Source organism: Oryx dammah, unplaced genomic scaffold (assembly GCF_014754425.2).
Source record: "Oryx dammah isolate SB20612 unplaced genomic scaffold, SCBI_Odam_1.1 HiC_scaffold_8, whole genome shotgun sequence".
NCBI classification, from domain to species: Eukaryota; Metazoa; Chordata; class Mammalia; order Artiodactyla; family Bovidae; genus Oryx; species Oryx dammah.
The window spans coordinates 12381996-12388294 of NW_024070192.1; positions in this window are offsets into that span (position 1 = coordinate 12381996).

Consider the following 6299-nt stretch of genomic DNA (forward strand, 5'->3'; position numbering starts at 1 on the left):
ACCAGAGATGAAACCAGCGCTCCCTGGATTGGAAGCGCAAGGGGAAGTGCGAGGTCTTAACCACTGATGGCCAGGGAAGTCCCTATACCTTAATTTTAAAACAATGCTGTTGAAAAATTGTGTCCATAGACTTGCTCGACACAGAGCACAAATGTTCAAATTTGTAAAAAAAAAAAAATGCAGGACTTCCCTGGTGGCACTGTGGATAAGAATCTGCCTGCCAGTGCCGGGGGCATGGGTTCAATACCTGGTCTGGAAGGATTCCACATGCTGTGGAGCAATTAAGCCTCTGTGCCACAGCTACTGAGCCCATGCTCTAGAACCTGCAAGCTGCAACTACTGACCCCACCTGCTGCAGCTACTGAAGCCCTTGAGCCTAGAGCCTGTGTTCGGCAACAAGAGAAGCCTCTCAACAGTGAGAAGCCCGCACACCACAAGGAGAGTAGCCCCTACTCACCACAACTAGAGAAAGCCTGCACAAAACAACAAAGACCCAATGCAGCCAAAAATAAAAATAAATTTTAAAAACACACTATCTGCAAAGCACAGTAAAATGAGGTGTGCCTGTACATACAATAGAATATCATTCAGCCTTTAAAAAGGGAGGAAATTCCAACAAGTGCTTAACGTGGATGAACCTTGAAGACATTATACTGAATGAGATCAGCCAGTCACAAAAGGCCAAGGACAGTCTGATTCCATGTACATGAGGTCCCTAGAGCAGGCAAATTCATAGCGACAGTCAAGTAGAAGTTCCCAGAGGAGGGAGAGGGGAAGTTAGTGTTTAATGGAGACAAAGTCTCAGTTTAGGAAGGTGAAAAAGAGTCTGGAGATGGACGGTGGTAATGGTTACACAACAGCATGAATGTATTTATTGTACTTAATGCCACTGAACTGTACACTTAGTGGTTTAAATGGTGAGTGTATGTTATGTATATTTAACACATAAAAATCCATAGATTGAAAAAGAGACAGAGGGGAAGAGGGGCAGAGGAGGTTCCAGGGGACTTGGGACCCTTCCTCCTAGAAGACTTGCCCCCTTCAGCACCGCTCTTTCTTACCCCTTCCCTGCACACAGCCCCGCCCACCTTCCCCGCCCGCCGTAACTCTGATGGCTCCAGTCTTTCTTGCTTTCCTCACTTGGGTGCCAAGAGCTTCACACAGCTGCAACAGTATTGTGCTGTGTGCTCGAGTCTTGCTTGTTTGTGTTTTAACTCTGTAACCGAGACTGTGGATGAGGCCACAGGTGCCGTGGAGATGGTGCCAGGAAGGGGGCAAGTGGGCCAGCCCAGGGCAGCCAGCCCAGGGCAGCCACCAGTCCAGGACACGATGGTGGCTTCGTCCTCTTCGCTGGTGGGACCACAGATGCTGAGATCAGCATCCCCTCCCTTCAGTGCAACCAGGAGCACTGGATAGATAATAGAACATATCCCAGAAGATCCAAGGCTGTAGGCATGCTAGCCCGGGCGAGCTCCGGGCAGGAGGCCAAGGTAGGCCCCACCCAGCCACATCCCGGTTAAACTCCTAAACCCCACGGGTAAAGAGATTTTCAAAGCTTCATTGAGAAAGAGGTTGCTGACAAAGGAAAGACAGTCAGATTGGCATTGGGCTCCTTATGTGACCGGAAACCTGCAGAGGCGGGGGAAGAGCATCTTTGAACAGCTCCCAGAACTCATGTGCCGGCACCTGACAACCTGAGCCCAACCAGAAAGGGGCCCAGAGAGGCCTCCTGGTAAACAAGAATGAGACAGAGCCAGATCTCCAGGCAGAGACATAAAGGAACCACAAGAGCTGTGCTGAACTGTCTTTCCCCTAGCCCCGTATCTGTACATATGCATGCCCGCACAGACAGACGCATTGTGCCTGCCTGCATGTGTGCACCTGTACATAGGTGTGTGTGTATATGCACACCACAATCATGGATGCATGTGTGCTTTTGGAGTTCATGTGTATACCTGCATGCACACACGTGCACAGACATACATGCAGATGTGTGCCTAGATACACATGTGCCCATACATGTGGTTGCATACATATACTCGCATGCATGCTGGCATATAGTGGAAAACAGGTAGTGGTCATATCTGGGGAACTGGGGGAAGTAAGTGTTAAAAATAAAGATCCTTGATACATAGAGGTGGCTGCCAAGAAGTCTATCAGCAGACTGAAAGTGAAGGTTAGTCACTCAGTCATGTCTGACTGAGTGTATGACCCCAGGGACTGTAGCCCACCAGGCTCCTCTGTCCATGGAATTCTCCAGGCAAGAATACTGGAGTGGGTAGCCCTTCCCTTCTCCAGGGGATCTTCTTGACCCAGGATTGAACCCAGGCCTCCCATATTGCAGGCAGACTCTACCAACTTAGCCACCGGGGAAGCCACTATCAGTAGGCTAGCACTACCAGATCTGAAATTGAGGGGAAGGGGTCAGGGAATAGGCTCCTCCCCAGGTCTCATGATAGGTGATCAAGAGCGGGAAATAGGAAAGATTATTCCACAGATTTCATCTTGTTATGGGGTGTAGGGTGAGGAGTAGAGCGTCTTGGTGAGAAAAATAGTTGGTGTCTTCCTTTCAAATAACAGCAGAAAAAAAAAAAAAACTGTGCTTATTAACATCAGGAAGGGGAAGGAACATCATGGATGAATGGAAAGTAATGCAGGGCTTCCAGGGCAGCAGCAGAGCACGGGAGAGCCCATGTGGGGAGAGGAAGGAGCAAGGAGGGCCAGGAATGGCTGGGCAGCCTGAATCTGGGGGCCCGAGCAGGGAGCAGCTACGACTTCCTCCCCACTGTCCCGAGGCTCCTCTGAGAAAACTGCTTTTCCAGGCCTGATGGGTTTTCTGGGCAGATCCGTGGTTTCTGGCTTCTTCATTTATCAAAACCCAAGTCCCAGGGGGCTTCCATGGTAAAGAATCTGCCTGCCAATGCAGGAGACACGTGTTTGATCCCTGGTCCGGGAAGATCCCGCAGGCCTCTGAGCAACTAGGCCCATGTGCCACAATTACTAAGCCTGTGCTCTGGAGGCTGCAATTACTGAAGTCCTTAAGCTCTAGAGTCCGTGCTCCCCAACAAGAGAAGCCACTACAGTAAGAAGCCTGGGCACCACAACTAGAACGTAGCACTTGTTCGCCACAACTAGAGAAAGGCCCAAGCAGAGACGAAGACCCAGCACAGCCAAAAAGAAAAAATAAATAAAAAACAACAACCCCAAGGTAGTTAGCCTTCCAGAGATCCCAGGTCCAGTCTCTCGCTGGCCCAGGTCACCTACAGCTCTGGGTACTGGAGGGGACAGTTCCTTCATCTCCTGTGTCTGCTTTTTTACCCTGGTGGTTGGAGCTGGAGAATTGATGCTTTCAAACTGCGGTGTTGGAGAAGACTCTTGAGAGTCCCTCGGACTGCAAGGAGATCAAATCAGTCCATCCTACAGGAAATCAGTCCTGAATATTCATTGGAAGGATTGATGCTGAAGCTGAAGCTCCAGTACTTTGGCCACCTGATGCGAAGAACTGACTCATTGGAAAAGACCCTGATGCTGGGCAGATTGAGGGCAGGAGGAGAAGGGGATGACAGAGGATGAGATGGGTTGGATGGCATCACCGACTCGATGGACATGAGTTTGAGCAAGCTCCGGGAGTTGGTGATGGACAGGGAAGCCTGGTGTGCTGCAGTCCATGGGGTCATAAAGAGTAGGACACAATTGAGCAACTGAACTGAACTGAACTGGAGCTGGAGGAAGAACAAGGAAAGTGGGCAAAGTTCTGGACCTTCAGTGCTCTCTGTGGGGCGGGGTATGTCACCCACCAACACCTGCTCTCTGACCGACCTTCTCCTGAGTCCCCACAATGGACCAGTGTTTCTTGCCTGAGTCGGGGAGGGGGGCGTGCTCCTAAGTCCCCAGCCCCTTCCAGGTAGCCACCTTCCAGTCCCCAGCCCTGAATACTTTGAGATCAAATAGGTACAGACTGTCTCAGTCAGGCCTGGATGGATAAGCTGAGTAACAAAGAGCCCCCAGACCTCAGGGACAAAAAGCAAGAGTTTCTTGCTTATCCCCCATCATAGCTGGGAGGAGACTCTGCTTGTCAGTCATTCACAGGCCCAGAGAGATGAAGCAGCCCGTCTCTCAAAAGGGAGAGCACATGAAGAGACCTCTGTGGGTCGGCAGGGATGGGAGTACCACTTCCACACACAATTCACTGTGGCCCCTCCCCATCCAGGGGCCCGGCATGCAGTCCAAGAGCTGGGAGCTCTCTCTTGGGGCCCTCATCTGAGCATTGGGAAGAGCTGTCTGAGAGCTGCTCTTCTGGGCCTTCCTAATGGGGAGGAAAGCTCCCCTTGGGCTAGCTGGGGGCGTAATGGGTCCAGGGTTCTACTGCCACCAGGAAAAGCCCAACCAACCTTCCTTTTGCTCCCAGGGTAGAGGGGGAGGGGGAGATCAGCCCACAAGAAGTGCTCATTTCCTCACTCTTCCCTGAGACCAAGGTGAAGCTGTGCTTCCTTCTTGGGGAGCACACACCTTGGCTGATGGAAGCTACCTTTGACCTTTAAACAGTAGGCCTACACACCAGCCCTCTCACCCTCTGCCCCAAGCTCCCACTCTCCCAGGGTGCGGCCCAGAGCCTGGACTGTCTCCATCACCCTGGGGTCACCATGCAGCCTGCTCTCAGCCTCTCCCCTTCCCTTACTTTAAGAACTTTGCTCCCTGTTACTGAAAGGCATGTCTTTTCTGCTAACAGCTTCTCCCTGGAAGCAGGAGGAGACCCTGGGGTTAGGGCATGATTCTAGGGCTAGAATGGGGATCGTGGGGACCACGGCAGGGCCTGCCTCAGGGGCCACAGACCAGGCCCAGAGCGCAACCACTCTGCCTGTGCTTTGGGCCTGGCTTCTCCAGCTGCATCCTTGACTCCCAACCTCCGGGGCATCTCAGACAGCAGAGTGCCGTCCAGGTAGGGATGCTTTCTTCATCTCAGTCCAGGGCCAGGCCCTCCTCAGGAGCCTCCTGCTCAGATCCTGGTGCAGGTTCTGTGACCACTCCTTGCCGCCAGTTCGTATGATCATCCCCATGTAATTAACCAAACTTGCCCAGTGAATCCCTATCTAGGGGACTGAACCCACGATTGGGAAGTGAACTGTGGAGCTCCAAGACAGGCTTCAGACGGGCATAGCGGGGCACTGGGCTATGGTCTCTGGCTTCCGGCAGCTTGTATGTGTGTGTGTGTGTGTGTGTGTGTGTGTGTATGTGTGAGTGTTTCCTAAACAAGCTAGCACGCAGCCACTGGCCAAGGAAAACTCCACAAAATACTGGGGTCGTCCAGGGTCCCCGGCCTGACAGAGGACCCCTGGGATCGGGCAGAACAACCTTCCAGGCTTTGGGTGCTCTGTGCCAGCCTCATGACTCATCGGGTAGAGGCGTGCAGCCCGGACCCACACCAGGAAGGAAATGGAAGTGAGTTCATGCCGCCAACCAAACTCTTACAGTCAGCCCAGGCCCAGGCCAGACTGGGGTGGAGGCCAGAGCTGGGCTACGACTGAGGGGTATTTGCTCTAGAGGCAGCCACTAGCCATGCATAGCTATTTAGCTTCATTAAAATGAGGTAAAATAAAGACCCAGTTCCTTGGTCTCACTAGCCACGTTCCATGTGCTCGGTGATGCCTGGATTGGACAGCATAGAACAGAGTATTTCCATCATTCCAGAAAGCTCTCTTGGGCAGGGCTGCTGGAGACCAGGGGCCTCAACTGGCGTGGGCATGGGGTGGTGGTGGGGCAGCGTTTGGCAATGCTGGGTTATCACAATCAGGGGGTCACTGGCACCTCATGGGTGGAGGACACTCAACATCCTACAGTGCATAGTGTACCCGCCCCCCACCCCACAGTGAGAATGATCTGGCTCCAAGTGTCTCGGGGGCCAAGGTGGAGAGCTCCCAGACGGAGCCCAGCACCTGATTAGCATCTCTGCCCACTGACTCCCACGTGGGTCCTTTACCTGGGCTAGGTGAGAGTGGGAGCTTGGAGGAGGCCTGGTGGATGGATGGCTCTACTGTGCCAGCCTCTGGTGGGGGTGGGGGGCATGCTCAAGGACATCCACAAGTGTGTTGCCCTTCTCTCTGTAAGGCAGGGGACTGGACAGTTGGAGTTCTGAGCCTCAGATCTGTGGAGGCGTGGGGAGGGGCACACTCGAGAGGCGACCGGTCACTTAGGTTGGGTATGGGTCATGTCTTCCATCTTTGTGTTAGCAGGCCCAGCTCGGGAGCGCCCCAACCCCGCCCCAGCCTCTCCGGAGGGCAGGGACTTGGGTACACAGCCTC